Genomic DNA, 18,481 nt, shown 5'->3' with positions numbered 1-18,481 from the left:
TGTGTAGATATAGCGAGAGGATTTACTTTTTCTTAAATAATTATGCAAATGAACACAAGCTAACACAACTTTTTGAACTTTTTGTGGTTCTAGCAAACTCGGCTTTCTCAAAACTCTAAAGACTGCTGTCATAATACCGAATACGTTTTCGACTATCCTTCTAGCCCTTGACAATCGATAATTGTATATTCGCTCAATAGAGCCTTTCTCATTAACACCAGGGTATGGTTTCAAAATATGGTTGTGCAGAGGAAATGCATCATCTGCAACAAATACGAAAGGTAGTGATAGGTCGGTATTTGGTAAAACATTGTTTGCAGGTAAATGTAGAGTGCCTTCTTGCAACTTTTTGAAAAATGATGTATTTTTATAACACCGCCATCTGATATTCTTCCCTGGCACCCAACATCAGCAAAAGTAAAGCAATAATCTGCGTCAACAACAGCCATGAAAACTATACTAAAGGTACTTTTATAATTATAAAATTCACTTCCACTCTTTCTTGGTGCTTGTATTACTACATGTTTACCAACTAGAGCGCCGACACAATTAGGAAAATTCCATAATTCCTCAAACTGCTTTGCAATATGCAACCAATCTTCTTCAGTTTGTGGCAACTGTAAAAAACAAATCGAATTATTTAGGTACACATGCCTTTTGTATTGCAGATAAATGCGGTCGTGGATAATACACGACAAGTAAGCGACAGTGAAGAAACAACAAACAATGATGCAGAGCAAATTGGCACCGGTGATACTGCTGAAGAGAAGGCTGAGGAGCCAATTTTTGCAGAAACGGCTAAACGGCGTAAACTATTTGTAGCTCCGAAAAGCACCCCCAAAAAATCAAAAGAAGATCCCCGAGTGACTGAGGCATATTCCGTGCTGTCCAGTTTAAAATAAAAAATGTTTGAAAACCCTAGGGACGACTGTTGTGTGTATGGCGAACATATAGCTTTAAAGCTACGCAGTTGTGATACCATGACTCGCGCAATTGTACAGCACCACATGAACAATATCCTTTTTAATGCGGATATGGGGCAATACGCCCAATTTTATCACCACCTGAGGTCATCTCCTGTGTCATCTTATGAAGTACTCTCCCAAAGCACCACACCTTCTCCTGCTCCCTCAGTGCCTTCAGAGAGGAATTTGCACTCCACCTGTAATGCAAGGTCAAATTCCAATCGAGATAGAATAATGTTTCCAACAGAGGAAACTTATGGAAGTACACTTTCAACTTTTTTTTCAAATTACGAAAAAATTACTTTTTATTAATCAAAATTACCTTTTCTTCCTCGAAATATTTCGAGTGTTTGTTTTCTAAATGCTGCCGTAAGTTAGTTGTGCCTCCTCCTGTTCTTATTTTTTTTAAACATACGGAGCACTGTGCTTCACTTTCGCTGCACTTAGTAAAATACTTCCACACTATGGATGACATAGCGGAAATATTTATAACAACAATATTATTCAACCACGCAGACAACGACGCCCAAATCACAGAACAGTCAACGAGTCAACACCACAACACGGTCAACACTGAATACTGTTCTGAAGTTAGTAACTGAGTGATCAATTGTCTCAGTGTCGCCAACTTACTATTAGAGAAATATAAAATTATTAATTTGTGAAATTATTTATTGTCTTAGAATTTAATGGCTTTTTATCTTTTTAACGGTTATTGCATATTAAAAAAAAACCGGTTAAAATTGCGACAAAAAAATAATCGGAAAAATCGGTTAATAAAAAGTAAAACACCGGTTTTCTGTATAAACCGGTAGGTGTTTCCCATCCCTAGTCAGAACGAACCGTGTTCGCATGTTGTGACAAGTATTTTGTATTAGCAACCTTTCTACTTAAATAAAGTTAATTATTTTACGAATAACAAAAGCATCATTAAAAACATGGCCCTTCGAGCCGAATGTCAACCGTACAAACAATTTCGTCGATTCAGTGCATTCATTTCACAATAACAAGGTGTTTGTCATCATTCAATGGTTCGTGCAGCTGTTCGTTCGTCATAACGGCGCCAAAACCAAAAATCAATAACGGTCAAGCTGTTTGAGTTCTGCGAAGATTCAAGGCACATTCACGAAGGTTTCCGAGTATTCCAATGTGAGTGGCAAGGAGGATTCACGAAGGTTTCCGAGTATTCTTACGTGAGCCTGCAACAAAATAAAACATAACAATTTCCATTTACCAAGTAAGTCATCCCTTATTTCCTTATTTGTGTACAAGTATCGATAAACATGACGGATAAAGAAACAAAGGCAAACGAATTAAGCGGTTTAATCCGACGTCGTGCTTCTTTAAAAAATAAATTAACAACATTTGAAAAGTTTTTAAAGAGTGCGCAAACACAAGCAATTTTATTTTTTTTTTTTTTCAAGTTTAAACAATTTCTGAAACGTAAAACTGAATTATTGGAAACTTTACAATTAAATCAGCCACAGAAACCAAAGGAAATTAAAAGGGTCATGTTAGTAACAAAGAACAAATGTTCTGCTTGCCAACAAGAACATCAAATTTATCAATGTTCAAAATTCATAGAAATGCCGATCAACAAAAGAATTGAACATATCAAGAAAATGAAATTTTGCAATAATTGTTTAAAACCAGGCCATTTCAACGCCAATTGTAATTATGGTTCATGTAAGAAATGTAATGCACGGCACAACACGTTATTGCATTTTGACAAACCAGCTACAAATGAATTAGCAACTACATTATCATCAAGAAAATTTACTATCCACAGTAATATTACAAATAGCCGACAAACGAGGATTTTTTCACAGATAATAATAATAATAATACACTTTATTGTACCAAAAACAAAATACAAATTGCAGAGTAAAAAAAAGAAAATAAACCATGAATAATTCTTTTTTGGTACAAACCACAAGGCGCCAATTTAGGAAGCCGAAGCTCCTGTTCTTCCATTGGAACCTCAACAAAATAAAACCAAGTAAATTTGAGAATAAAGAACACAATAAGAAACATAAAAAACAGAAACAATAAATTCGCATTTATAAGTACTAATTATGGCATCAATATCTAAGAATATGTAACTAAAAATAAAATAAATAAAGTAAATAACCAAAAATAAATATATATATAATATAATAAAACTAAACAGTAACCATCATAAAAAAAAGCATAAAATGAATCTTGTAACCAAATAAAAAAAAGAAATGAAAGAAATTAAAAAAAAAAAAACAAGGGAAGCTATGACGCGTATCGAGCAACACATTGAGATAAGGCAACACCTCCTCTCAATGCCTCTGTCTGTGATTCAAACGTCATTCAAAGGTCTCGTCTAAAACGGCGAGACCTGAAAACCGAGACATTGGCTGTCCAATCCGATTCCATAATGAGGTTATAGGACTTATAGATATGATAAGAGAAAGATCTTTGAAATAATGACGTTCTATGGGCAGGTGGTACAATAAGACAACGCGTTCTCATTTGACAAGCATTTACATCCTTATTCTTAAATTTAATTTTTTTAAATAAATAATGCGGAGCTTGAGAGATCATCAACCTATGGTAAAAAATCAAGGTATGTAATTCTCTTCTGTTCCTCATTGATAACCATCCAGCGTCCACCAACCTATGAGAGACATGATCAAATTCTCTAATGCCATACACAAATCGTAAACAATTGTTTTGAATTTTCTGAATTCTACCCGCCTCAAGAGCGGTCAACGCTGGATGGTAAACTGGAACCATATAATTAAATTGAGATAGTACAAAACTCTCGCATAAGTTCATCATCTCGCATAAGTTTCGTTTAACATCAAAAGGTAAGTATTCTCTATGTGGATAAAGTAGTCTCAGTTCACAATAGGCGTTCCTAATATACTTAGAGATCTGATTAGAAAAACGAAAAGAGTTATCAATTTCCAGTCCAAGACTTATATATTTTTCAACTACAGGTAGTTTTGAGCCATTCACAGCAATATTAGCAGCGTGAGACAATTCAGCACAATTTTTTTTATTCCCAAAAAACATGACCGCAGACTTGTCGGGATTGATTTTTAAACAGTGCTGCGAAGCTGCGATAAACACACTATTAAGATCTCTATTTATATTATCAATAGCAGGACCAGACTCGGAGGGAAGAAAGGAGAGCACCAATTGAGTGTCATCCGCATAAACATATGGTGTACAGTGTTGAATACATTTAAGTAAATTACTAGTGTAGATCGAGAACAAATCGGGCCTAAAATAGAACCCTGAGGAACACCATCAGAAATGAATCTGCTCTGAGATACTACACCATCAATAGCTACACGTTGAGACCTGTCATGAAGATAACACTCAATAATACTCTGTGAAACAGGGTTCAAACCAAACGAAGAAAGAATACAAAGAAGGATCTCGTGGTTAACGGTGTCAAATGCCCGGCTAAAATCTAACAAAACTAGAATTGTAATATTACTCTTATCAACCCCCGAAATAATATCATCCAAAAGTGCTGTCATAGTAGTAATAGTGGTATAATTTTTACGAAACCCTGACTGACAGTCAGGGAGCAAATTAGAAGTTTGAATGTAATCATTCAACTGATACTTTCCAAGATATCCCTTCCAAGATCTTCGAACAAGTAGGAAGCAGACTAATAGGTCTAAGGTCAGTGTAACTTGATGGGTTTTGATTTTAAGGAATAGGCTTGATTATAGCGTGTTTCCAGCAATTCGGGAAATGTCCTTCAACGATGCAACAGTTAACAATATGTGTAAGATAAGGTAAAATAACAGGACACGCCAGTTTAATCATATCCGCCCGAATCCCATCACTGCCCTCAGAACAAGACTTCAATTTATAGATCAATTTCTCTAATACATCAGTTGATACCGATTTGAATTTAAAATATTTCTCGTTGTTAACATTTAAATTAGAATAATACTCAAAAATAGCAGGATTGGGCGGTAAGTTGTCAGTGATGGCCGAAACACTCCTCAAAAAGAAGTCATTCAGATCTTCAACATTACACAAAGCCTCTGGAATATTACACTGCGTCCTCTTTCTTAAATTAAGCGAATCAAGCTTACCCCACATTAATTTTTTGTCCCGAATGCTACCAATATACCGAAAATATGCTCTTTTTTCCGCTTTAATAGTGAAAGCCGTTAAGTTTCTAAGAGATTTAAAGTAATCCCATTTAGCATCAGATCGATTCCTTCTATAGTCATCCTTTGCTTTATCCCTTAAAGAAATCATTAGCTTCAGGTTATCAGTAAGCCATGGAGGAGGACGTTTATGAACGTTACCCTTAATGAGTGGAGCAAAAACATTAAATGCATTAAGTAGTTGTTCATTAAAAAAATAAAGCTTATCATCAATGTTATTCATGGAGAAGATAAAATTGAATGGAATTTTCCACAAGAAGTCGTGAAACTCACAAATATCTATTCTTTTTAAGTTTCTGTATAGTTTCCAAATAGGAGAGGAAACCGGCGAACAGAAGTCGATGTCACAAAAGACAATGTCGTGATCAGACACTTGACAGCTTCTAACCTCAGAATTCAGGACAAGAACTGTACTGAATGCAACAATTACATCAATCATTTTAGCAGTCTATGCAGTAACTCTTGTAGGTTCATTTATCAACTGCATAGCATCAAAAGAAGACTAAAGTCATAAAATCATTCCTATTAACACCATCTAAATCAAAAAAATCAATATTAAGATCCCCACAAAAGATTATCTCATCACTCTGCGGCAGGCAGGCAGCCAAAACGTTCTCAAGCTCATCCAAAAATGTCCGACAGGGAAAGCTGGGAGGTCGATAGAGCACACCCAAAATGAGTTTACGTTTATTAATTTGCAGAGTTAACCACAATTGCTCAATATTAGCAGAAGTCTGAATTAAATTAAATTTTAAATTATTTCTGATATAAAAACATACACCAACCCCCCTGCCAACACGATCAGCTCTCACCACTCTATAACCATCAATCTGAATGAACTCATCAGAAATAGCAGACAACCAAGTTTCAGACAAACCAAAAACGTCATAGCATCCGTCATTTATAATATTAATAACTTGATTCATTTTAGGAACTAGAGATCTGACATTCAAATGAGCTAACCTGATACTAGTAACCATCAAAAAATAAAATGAAAAACTAGATACAATTATAATAACAAAAAAAAGGAAAAAAAATCTGAAATCAGAAATTAAAGGTAAGATTTATCGCGAGTAGACTTAATTTTTTTAACAATATTATTGTGTTTGTAAAAAACATTACCATTTTCCGTAAACACATTCCTTTGATCGTACTTATTAATTAAATACTTTACTATTGCCGCACGTTCTCCAGTCAAGTCTTCACGGATTATAATTTTTGTACCCTTGAGCTTTGTTTTAAGTCTATAAATCTGATTACGCACCGTTCTCCGGGTGAACTTAACTATAATTGGTCTACTCCTAGAATCCCCGTCTCCTCCACGTCCAAGGCGATAACAACAATCAATATCCCCAACACCAACATCCACTTTAAGTTTTTCCTTACATATTTTAACAATCATCTCATCTAGAACTTCCTTGGACTTTTCAGGTACCCCATACATCCGAAGATTATTTCGGCGAGAATATTGTTCGTGTTCTTCGAGCGTAAATTTATTATCGGAAATTTGTTTTTCGAGATCCAGAACACGTGCCTCTAAGGAAACCACTTTTTGTCGTTCTTCCTCAAACTTGATTTGGAATATGTCGACGACCCGATCCTTTAATTTTTCAATAAAACTTTGAATAAAAGACTCACTTTCAAGCACTTTTTCAACAACCCTTGCTACAAGGGCGTCTTCATCAACAACTGCACGATTTCGGGTAGACATATTTTGCATGAAAGCGCTAATTGAACCACAAAAATTACGGACCGCCTTTACACACGTCTATCTTCTACGAGCGCACATCTGCGAAAGATGTCGAGCATTATTAGATTCTGGTTCGCAATCAAATTTTATAAGTAATCGGTTAGCACGTAAATTAAAATTGACTAAAACACAGATAAACATCGCAATAAAAGGAATAAACCAAAAGTCAAGTAATATCACTGAACAATGCAAAACAATAATAAGCTCTTGTAATAGTTCATTCAAAGCGGAAATTTCATGTTTAATAGTTCCACAAATATGCGACGCATTGCCAAACAAATTCTTTGGTCACTTCGAACCAGTTTCTGAAGAAGGTTGCAACATGGCATCCGAAACGTCAAACCTTTTATTAAAAGACGCACGGCAAAACCCGAAAGTTTCTAGTGTTAGTTCTAGTTTTAGTTCTAATTTTAGTTTAAATTCTTTGATGTTTTAAATATACCAGTACATTTACCTCTAGCTGATCCTACTTTTAATAGACCTGGCGATATAGATTTGTTGATTGGTGCAAATATTTTCTGGAAATCATTATGTGTTGGTCAAGTATCTCTGGGAAAAGGTCAACCCCTATTAAACAAAACCGTTTTTGGCTGGCTGGTGTCGGGAGAGGTAAATTCAGCTTCAGATTCACAAACAATTACAACAATTTTGGGAATTGGAAAATTTTGAAAATACACGAAAACTTACCAAAGAAGAACAATTTTGCGAACAGCACTACATTGACACTACGATTCGCAATAAAAATGGACGATTCGTCGTTAAAATTCCATTCAGGGATTCGTTAGACAAACTAGGTAATTCTTACAACATGGCATTAAATAGATTTACTAATTTAGAACGTAAATTAAATGGAGATACTTCTCTTAGAAAAGCATACGACCAATTCATGCTTGAGTACGAAAACTTAGGTCACATGATTAAGATAAACAAACCAGAAGAAGCAGATTATTCCTATTACATGCCACATCATTGCGTTCAAAAAGCAGACAGCTTAACTACTAAACATAGAGTGGTTTTCGATGCATCAGCTAGCACTTCAAGTGGTTATAGCATAAATGATCTTCAAATGATAGGTCCTGTGATTCAGGCAGATTTGTTTTCTATTTTCATTAGATTTCGCCAACATAAGATTGCAGTGACTGCTGACGTCTCAAAAATGTATAGGCAGACACTTATTGATCCCAGTCAAAGATCATTACAAAGAATTTTATGGCGAGATGGTGCAGATAAAGATGTTTCAGTTTACGAATTAAACACCGTTACATATGGAACAGCAGCAGCGTCTTACTTAGCTATTAGATCTTTATTACAAACGGCTTTTGAGAATGAAAACTTACAAGAGGCATCATTGAGAATTAAAAGAGACTTTTATGTCGATGATTGATAACATGTTTCGATTCTGTAGAAGAAGCCACAAAGATTTGCGAACAAATAACAAACATTTTAAGATCTTACGGTTTCGAATTGGCAAAATGGAATAGCAATATAACGAAAAGGGTTAGTGATATACATACCTTGGATTCCACGTCAAATATTATTTCTTTGGGAAACGATCAAGTTACGAAAACGCTTGGTCTGTTTTGGGCACATGAAAGGGATAATTTATCTTACAAAACAAAACTTAAGCACTATAAAGACGTAAATAAGAGAACGATATTATCTATCATTGGTCAAATATTCGATCCTCTTGGTCTACTTAGTCCTATTACAGTCAAAGCCAAAATACTGATGAATCACTTCCCATGGAAATTTATTCAGATTGGGTAGGATTTTGTGCCACATTAAAGGCTATTGAGAATATTGAAATTCCTAGATTTATATTAGGAGAATACAAACAAAAACTTCAAATTCATGGGTTTGCAGATGCTTCCGAGAAAGCATATGGTTGTTGCATTTATTTGAGGTCCGAAAATGGCGATTACGTAAACACTAGATTACTTTGTGCAAAATCAAAAGTTGCACCACTGAAAATAACCACTATTCCTAGATTGGAATTATGTGCATGTTTACATTTAGCGAAAATGTTAACCATTGTGAAGGGGTTACTGACTTTGGATTGACATAAAATTTATCTTTGGACAGATTCAAAAATCGTATTGGCGTGGTTGAATGCAAATGCAAGCACTCTAAAAACATTTGTAGTAAACAGAATAATTGAGATTCAAGCTGTTACAAATTTGGAACAATGGCATCATGTTAAATCTAAAGACAATCCAGCTGATTTATTGACGAGAGGATTAAATGGAAACGAACTAAAGGATTTAAAATTATGGTAGAATAGACCGCGTTGGTTAGAATTCGATAGACAAGCATGGCCATTGCAGACGAAAGATGACATTGACAATTTACCAGAATTAAAAGTTCAGTCTCATACCGTTCTTGTAGGCAATGTAGAAGAATTTTTAATATTTCAGAGATTTTCAAACTTACGAACATTACTCAGAGTAATTTCCTATGTGAAACGATTCATATATAATTGTCAAAAAAATGCAGATGATCGCATGAAAAATAATATTTCCATAGAAGAGTTTAATGCAACTATGAATATACTATTGAGAATAGCTCAACGAGAAATGTTTAGCGACGAGATCGAACAATTGCAAAAACGAGATGAAATCCATATCAAGAGCAATTTGTTGGGATTAAATCCATTCATTGATAATGAACAAATTTTAAGGGTTGGAGGTAGATTGCAGAAATCTGATTTCGCATATGAAAAGAAACATCCAGCACTTCTACACAGCAAACATGCATTCACAAAGTTGATCTTTCAAACTGAACACTTAAACTTGTGTCACGCTGAGGACCAGTTGTTACTAGCTAGCACCAGAAAAAAATATTGGAAAATTGGTGGACGCAATTTGGCAAAGCAAACAGTTAGAAAATGTATAACTTGTTTCAAAGCATCACCTTCCACATCTACGCCAATTATGGGGCAATTGCCTAAAAGGAGAATAACTACATCTTTTCCGTTTGAAATAGTGGGTATACAGCCTGATTCAGAGTAAGCGCCTTATTTTTTTTTTAGCCACACTATGGGTACTACTTTCAAAATATTTGGCAGTAATATGTTTTAGGACATTCTCTACACGATGGTGATCTGATATTTTCAATTGGACGAATTATTTCAAAATGGCGACTGTCAACTTTTTTTTTTTAATGGAATGCCAACATTTTTTTTTTTATTATTGAGATCCTAAAAACATTACATACGAATAGTATTTTGTTTTTCTTAAAAATTCATTTCTTTCCCCATCAAAAAGCAACCTAAGATTATACAGTGCTAGCGTAAAGTAACCCCCCCCCCTGTTTAACTTCTGAACAGATTGAGATATCAATATGAACAAAAAAACGTCAGTTTCTATATTTTATCAGCACAAATATTTTCTTATGGAAAATTTTGGTATCACTTTTAGTTTTTCCGGAAAATGGAACAGCTTTGTTTTTTTAAATGGAACACCCAGTATATTATGGTATCTTTCGAAAGAATAAAACAATACGAATTCAACGATACCTCACGATCAAATATCGGTTTATTAGTTTTTTACATAAAAATTACACAAAATGCGGAATTTCGCCGGAAAAACCAACGTATCTTCGTTGACTACCTGTCGAGATACAATGGGCCAGATAAATGGTGGACGGTCAGTTAAAGGTCGGTCTACGCTCGGATTAAGCAGGGTTAAAATCAGCAATTCTTTTAGAATGTTTTTATGAAACAATCAATACAAGAAAAGGATAAAAAGAAAGTTCTTTTTAAAACTTCTAAGAAAAAATTGTCATAACAACAATTTTAAAGTTTGTAGGTACTTTGAAATTTTGTATTTAAGGCAGCATGCAAATATTTTCCTTCATTTCTATCTTTGAATTCTACCCGACCAAGTATAACCAAAGAAAGGCGAGATCAAAATGGCTAGAAGGAGTTTAGAGCAAGCACAATATCGAAGCAATTTTAATATTCGCTCGGGCTGACAGAAATCTACATGAAACAGGGCGACAATTTAAGGAACGATTTCCTGAACATCCAATTAGTCGAAAATATTTAAGAGAGCTTGTGAATAAGTTTTTGGAAACTGGAAGCGTCGAAGACCGCAAAAGAACTGGTCGTCAGATATTAACAGAAGTATTTAATGTGCCCATGATGTCGTCTGCTGCTATCGCATCAACGTGTGATGTGTTAAATATTTCCGCGTCGTTGTTGGAAGACGTGGAAATACTTAAAGAAGAATAAACATCATCCATTTTAAATAAAAATGCTTCATGAATTAACAGAAGATGACCCTGATATAGAAGAACAGAATTTTGTGATCTAATGACAAATATGGTTGAACGAAATCGATTATACTTGAAACATATTTGTTTCAGTGATGAATGTACTTTCTTTTTGGGTGGAAAATTGCATCGGCGTGATGTTAATCCACATGAATATCGTGACGTTATCACTCAATTTCATTAGAAAGTAAATGTTTTTTTTTCAAGACTTTTGCAAATTGTACAACAGAATTCTGACGATTTTGAAATGGAACTAGTGTTTCATCAAGACGGACCACCTCCACATTATGCGCCAATGGTACGAAATTATCTTGATAAAAATTTTAATGGACAACAAGATCACCAGATCTGACACCTTTAGATTTCTTTTTATGGGGTTATTTAAAATCCAAGGTATATGAAATTCCGTTGGGTAGTATTGAGGATTTAAAACAAAAAATTATTGACGTCTGCCAAAATATTGATCACATGTTAAGCCGTGTGAGAGAGGAACACTACAAAGATGGTAAGAAGTTCAAGGTAATCATATCGAACAATTTACTTAATATTTGATTCTTAATAAATAAAAAATTCTTTTATTATTCAATAACAACACTAAGCTAATTTTTCAACTGTTACCTATACTAGCAAAATCTTTAATAAGAAAATTTCATTTCTTATATTGACTTTTTTTCTTTATAAATATTTTTTGATAAAATATGATTAATTCATAAATTTAATATACTTCCAAACAACTTTTATTTCATTTCTAAAAAAAATATGTAATTGAACTTGCAATTTTAAATCCGTCTTAGCTCGAGCGTATACCGACCGTCCACCATTTACCTGGCCGATTGCATTTCGACAGGTAGTCGACGAAGATACGTTGGTTTTTCCGGCAAAATTCCGCATTTTGTTTAATTTTTATGCGAAAAACTAATAAACCGATATTTGATTGTGAGGTACCGTTGGATTCGTATTGTTTTCATCTTTCGGAAGATACCATAATATACTGGGTGTTCCATTTAAAAAAACAAAGTTGATCTATTTTCCGGAAAAACTAAAAGTGATGGCAAAATTTTCCATAAGAAAATATTTGTGCTGATAAAATATAGAAACTGACGTTTTTTTATTCATAGTGATATCTCAATTTGTTCGGAAGTTAAACAGGGGGGGGGGGGTTACTTTACGCTAGCACTGTATACTCTGATAATGGTACTAATTTTCGTGGCGCTTATAATGAGCTGAAGGGTTTGAGGGATTTTCTTAAATTGAGTTCAGATGAATTGTCAAAAGAGATGATAAATCAATTTATAAGTTAGCAATTCATACCTCCTCATTCACCGCATTTTGGTGGTATTTGGGAGGCGGGAATTAAATCGGTGAAGGGTCACTTGAAGAGAATTATGGGTAATACAATTTTAACATTTGAACATATGTACACGATACTTACGCAAGTAGAATCCATCCTTAACTCTAGACTCCTTTCTCCTCTTTCCGAAGATCCATCTGATGATAATCTGTTAACGCCGGCTCAGTTTTTGATTGGAAGAAATTTTACATCTATTCCTGAAACGGACATTACAAATATTAATACTTCAAGACTTACCATTCATAAACGTATTGAGCAGATCCGACAGCACTTTTGGCAACGTTGGTCAAAGGAATATATTGGAGAGCTACAGCAACGCTTGAAATGGAAGAAAATTGGTTCAAGATTAATCAATATTGGAACAATGGTACTACTGAAAGAGGACAACCTACCACCCCTTCAGTGGAAACTTGGAAGAATAGTGACAACGCATCCTGGAGCAGATGAAGTGGTGAGAGTGGTATCGGTGAGATTGTCTAGTGGTTCAGTTGTAAAGCGTTGTGTTTCGAAGATTTGTGTTTTACCTGTGGACTAAAAAGGAACAATTTGATTAATTTAGTAGAATATAGAGTTTGTACTTACCTTATATCAATCGTTTGGTTTTGTATATTTGAAAGTCTTAACCCTTTCAAAGGGGGGACGTTTATGTTAAGATTGCACATTTTATTTTATTTTTATTACGTTGGCTGCTCTTAGAAGAGTAGTAGTGGGGAGACGCCATCGCGCGGCGAGAAGCAGTCAGAACGAACCGTGTTCGCATGTTGTGACAAGCATTTTGTAGTAGCAACCTTGCTACTTAAATAAAGTTAATTATTTTACGAATAACAAAAGCATTATTAAAAACACGGTTCTTCTGTAAAAATGAATCTCGATCTCGGAATTTTAGGAACCGCCGATCTTCTTGTTGACACAGGCGCAGATATCACGTTGTTAAAAATAAAATATGCTAAAGATGACGCAATTGTCGACACAACAAAACAGCTGAAATTAAAGATAATCACCTCTGAAATAGTATCTTCTCTAGGCGTTTGTGAAACTCAGTTTATCTTAAATAATGAAACCAGACTCAATCATAACGTTCACTTAGTCTCCGATAATTTTCCCATATCTTACGATGGAATTCTAGGAAAGGATTTCCTTATGAAACACAACGCAGTCATCGACTACAATATCCCATTATTAATAATTACGTTAAATAATCAAGTTTTCAAGTACAAAATAAGCATCAAGATCAATAACACTACCCGCAAGAACAGAAATTCTAACTTCAATTCCTATCGATTCCATTGAACCACAACTTTGTTTAAAAACTGAAATAATTCCAGGTCTCATAGTGGGAAATTCTATTACCTGTCCCAAAAATGGCTCATGTAAAATCACTGTCTTAAATACTACTGAAACTTCTGCCTCTTTCAAAATCGATCAATTAAAATTCGATAACCTGCGAAATTACGAAATTCTAACTTTTCAAAATCAACATCTAGGATCTCGATTAGAGTCGATCAAGTCGGAAATTAATCTAAATCATTTACCCAAGGAGGAACACCAATCTATTCTAAACATCTGTCATAATTATCACGATTTGTACTATTTAAAAGGAGATAAGTTAACGTGCACTGATGCCGTTCAGCATTCGATACCGTTAACTATAAATAAGCCCGTTTTCGTCAAACCGTATCGACTTCCGGAATCTCAGAAACCGGAAGTCCAAAGACAAATAGATAAAATGTTGCGTGAAAACATCATTGAGCCAAGTAATTCGCCTTATAATTCTCCCTTTTTAGTTGTCCGCAAAAAACCTGATGAACACGGAAACAAGAACTGGAGACTTGTCGTAGACTTTAGACGACTCAACGACGTCACGGAAGCTGCTGCCTATCCTCTTCCAAATATAACCGAAATTTTGGACCAACTCGGACGATCGAAATATTTTTCTGTTTTAGACTTAGCGTCAGGTTTCCATCAAATTCCACTAAGTAACGAAAGTAAGCCACTTAAGCGGCCCATACACGACGACTCTTACGGCGGTGCCACAAGATTAGCTGTGACACTCCAATATCTGGCTACAGGAAAGAGTTTAGAAGATTTGAAATTTTCAACGATAATTTCGCCCCAGCTGCTAGGCAAGATTATTCCAGAAACGTGCGATGCCATTTACAAAGTACTTCAGAAAACATATATGAAGGTAAATATAATAAAATTGAGTGTCATTGAAAACTTGATTTATGAAATAGATTGTAATTTTTTGAATACCTGATATGTATTAATTAATGCCATTTAGGTTTTTTTAGTTTATTTATTTTTAACATAACCTAACTAATCTAGTTCAAAAAAAAATACACACATTAGTTTACATGTTTATTGTAATTAAATGTTAATAGTTCCTGACTTGTATTTGAGGTAGCCCTGTCTAAATCAGTAAATTGTGTATGTGGTGACATTGTATGATGTGGTGGCATTGCATGCATATTGAATCGCCATTCTGTGTTGTATTGTCCTGAATTAGATGGTCCTGTTGTAACTGACGCAGTTTCTGTTAACTTTCCTAGTTTTGCATAATACATAGCATCACTTACTAGTTTTTCAAGGATTACTCGTTGATTAGTTTCTAAAGTTTTAAGGTCAGCAGCGTATTTTTTTCCAGCTATATCGAAATCGTTTTCAATAATTTCATTGGAAGAACAAAATTTTTTTAATGCTTCATTGGCTAAGCCAATCAATTCGTTCTCAGATTTTTTTTTTATTTTGCTCTTTTTGATGCGTTCTACTTCAAGGGAACTCGTAGACAAAGGTGTCTGCGGACTTCTAATATTTAATATAGGACTACTTCTTGCAGAGCGTATTGTCTCATCGTCGTCAGGTAGTGTCTAAAATAATTAGAGGCTTATTAATTACTTTACTCGTAATGTGCTTGAAATTAACAAAATTGTAATTAAATAATTTTTTCGTTAGTCGCTTGTTAGTACAAGTACCATTATACTACTGTAGGTGCTAGAATGCCTTTTAAACATTTTCATTAAAATAAAGAGATCTTTGTTGAATAATAATTACTTGTTGTAGTTTCCAAAGTGCGAAGAAGAATGGAAGCAAATCGCTCTAGAATTCAAACAAAGATGGAACTTTGATACATGTGTGGGAGCCATTGATGGAAAACATATAAACATTGTGAAGCCTCCTAACAGCGAATCCTTCTACTATAATTACAAAGGAAAATTTAGTATTGTTTTAATGGCTGTAGTGGATGCACAATATAAATTTATTATGGTGCAGACAGGTACGAATGGAAGGGTATCTGATGGTGGTGTTCTTTACCATACAATGTTCTATGACAAGTTAGTAAATGGCACGCTTAATTTGCCAAAACCAGAGAACGTGGAAGGAACGCAGTTTACGCTTCCTTACGTGTTTGTGGGAGATGAAGTTTTCCCACTCCTTCCCAATCTTATGAAACCATATCCCCGAAAAAAACTTAATCCCGATGAACGCATTTTTAACTACAGACTATTTCGTGTAAGCCGTATTGTGGAAAATTCGTTTGGGATAATGTCGTCCCGTTTTGGTGTTTTTAAAACAGATATATGTCTTTCTGTTGATAAAATGGATTGTATAGTTTTCGCTTGTTGTGCTTTGCACAATTTTCTTCATGATGAAAGCAAACACTACATACCACCCAGGTACGCCGATGAAGAAGATGTTGAGGTAGGTGAACTTAGGCTCGGCCAATGGCGGGAAGAACGACAATTAACACCTTTACAAAGAATGACAAGACCTACAACACTCGCAACCACGGAGGCAAGGACGCAAACAAACAATATTTTAATAGCGTGGGAAGTGTTCCTTTTCAAGAAAAAATGGCGTTATCGAATTGCTGAATAGTTGGTTAATTATAGAAGTATTGCGTGGTGAAAATATAATAATAGAACTTATGATTACCTTACTTTGCGTTTCATTTTCCTTTTCTTTTTCTTCTTCTTCAGTGTCTATATTTGAACGTCCTGGCCTCGGCGTTTCAGTATTAGATATGAAAGATAGATGGTCATAATACCATAATTTCGGTATATATGCATCATCCTGCCCTCGTCCAGTTGCCGTTAACGATTTCCGTACTTTTCCCAACTCGCGGCGGAAGTTTCCACGTAAAGTGTGAATTTTTTTTTGTACGAAATCTGCATTTGCCTGCGGAAATCGTTCTTTTGTAAATTTTACAAGTTCATTTATGGCGGTAGTTTTTAAGTTTTTGTTTATATAATTTTTTGATTTTGTGTCCCATAAACAAGGGTACATTCTATAAAGGTTTATGAATTTTTCCCAAAAATCTCTTTCGGCGAACGATGCCATTTCGGTGCACGTTGGAAACAAACTAAAGCGATACTTTCGGTGTCGTATGCACGTCGCAAGCCCATACACGTTGACTCTTGCAAGGCGCCAGAGCCTGGCACGGTCTTGAACCCGTCGCCGTCGCCGCTGCTGATGCCGGCGCATGAGTCCTGGCGCTTCCCTACACACGATGCTTCATGCGGTTCGACTCTTGGCGTCGCCGCATGCGACGTTGCAAGAGTCGTCGTGTATGGGCCGCTTTACAGCTTTTTCATTTCAAGGTCACTTCCAGTATAAACGATTACCGATGGGATTAAAGGGTTCCCCAGCCACATTTCAACGTCTCATGAATAGTGTCTTAGCCGGTATACAAGGTACCAAATGCTTTGTGTATCGATGATATTGTAATATATGGTAATTGCCTACAAGCTCATAACTTACCACTTATTGAAGTTTTCCAACAACTACGCGAACACAATTTAAAGTTACAGCCAAATAAATGTCATTTTCTTCAAAAAGAAGTTACGTACTTAGGTTATGTTATTTCCGGAGAAGGCATTAAACCCGATGGTAGAAAAATTGACGCAGTATCTACCTTTCCTGTTCCAAAAAATCAGAAACAACTACAGAGTTTTCTCGGTCTCGCATCTTGTTACCGACGTTTCATTCAAAATTTCGCTCAAATTACTCAACCTCTCTATCATCTTCTCAAAAAAGAAACTACTTTTGATTTTAACGTACCTTACCAAGAATCATTCAATTTGCTTACGGAGAAATTGACCACTGCTCCATTATTACAATATCAGGATTTTAGAAAAACATTCATTCTCACAACGGATGCCAGTCAATTTGCTATTGGATCGATTCTCTCGCAATTAGTAACAGACAAAAAACAAGATCTTCCATTGGCTTATGCCAGTAGAACCTTGAACAAAGCCGAGCAAAACTACTCAACAATTGAGTGGGAACTACTTGCGAACGTTTGGTCAGTACAGCATTTCAGACCGTATCTGTACAGCCGTAAATTTAAAATAGTAACAGATCATCGTCCACTTATTTACTTATATTCAGTCTCAAACCCTTCTTCTAGACTCACTAGATTCAGATTAAAACTCGAAGAATATGAATATGAAATCGAATACAAACCAGGAAAGCATAATACCAATGCTGATGCATTCTCTCGAATCTATCACACCTATGTCGTTAACAACTCCGATTCAACAACTCTAAATTATGATTATTATCTGTCCCAAATTGCAAAATCTGTGATTCTTAATAATAACATTATCGATTACCAAACTCAAAATCCAACGCAAATTTCAACAAACGTTATCAATTTCACAAATTCATTAGATACAAATATTCCTCTTTATGCCTGTTCACGAATCCAAAAGGACAACAAATGTTATTTCGATTGTGTCATCAAACAACACCACCATGATTCACCTGAATATGCCGATTTAAAACTCTTCTAAACCTTAAACAGTGTTGCACAGACAATTCAATATCTGACTTATTAATTCATACTCAATCCATTATCAAGCAACATTTAAAGATAGACAACATCAGAACTATATTAGGATATATTTTCAAAAATACCGATGTAAAAATTTCTCTCATTTCTCCAGATCAAAGCGAACTTACACATGAACAAATCAAG

At 35.0% G+C, this 18,481-nt stretch overlaps 1 long non-coding RNA gene across 1 annotated transcript; it reads right to left on the bottom strand.

Annotated features, from left to right (window-relative positions):
* Positions 1–1,646: 1,646 nt before the first annotated feature.
* On the bottom strand, positions 1,647–13,282 carry LOC139431139 (uncharacterized). The gene is made up of 3 exons (XR_011641441.1): positions 12,897–13,282; positions 12,586–12,822; positions 1,647–2,164 (listed from the first exon to the last, which is right to left on the bottom strand). It is a non-coding gene; the product is annotated as an uncharacterized lncRNA (long non-coding RNA).
* Positions 13,283–18,481: the final 5,199 nt, after the last annotated feature.

This window comes from Onthophagus taurus, chromosome 8 (genome assembly GCF_036711975.1).
Source record: "Onthophagus taurus isolate NC chromosome 8, IU_Otau_3.0, whole genome shotgun sequence".
Classification (NCBI taxonomy): Eukaryota; Metazoa; Arthropoda; class Insecta; order Coleoptera; family Scarabaeidae; genus Onthophagus; species Onthophagus taurus.
This window is presented reverse-complemented; position numbering and strand designations above follow the sequence as displayed.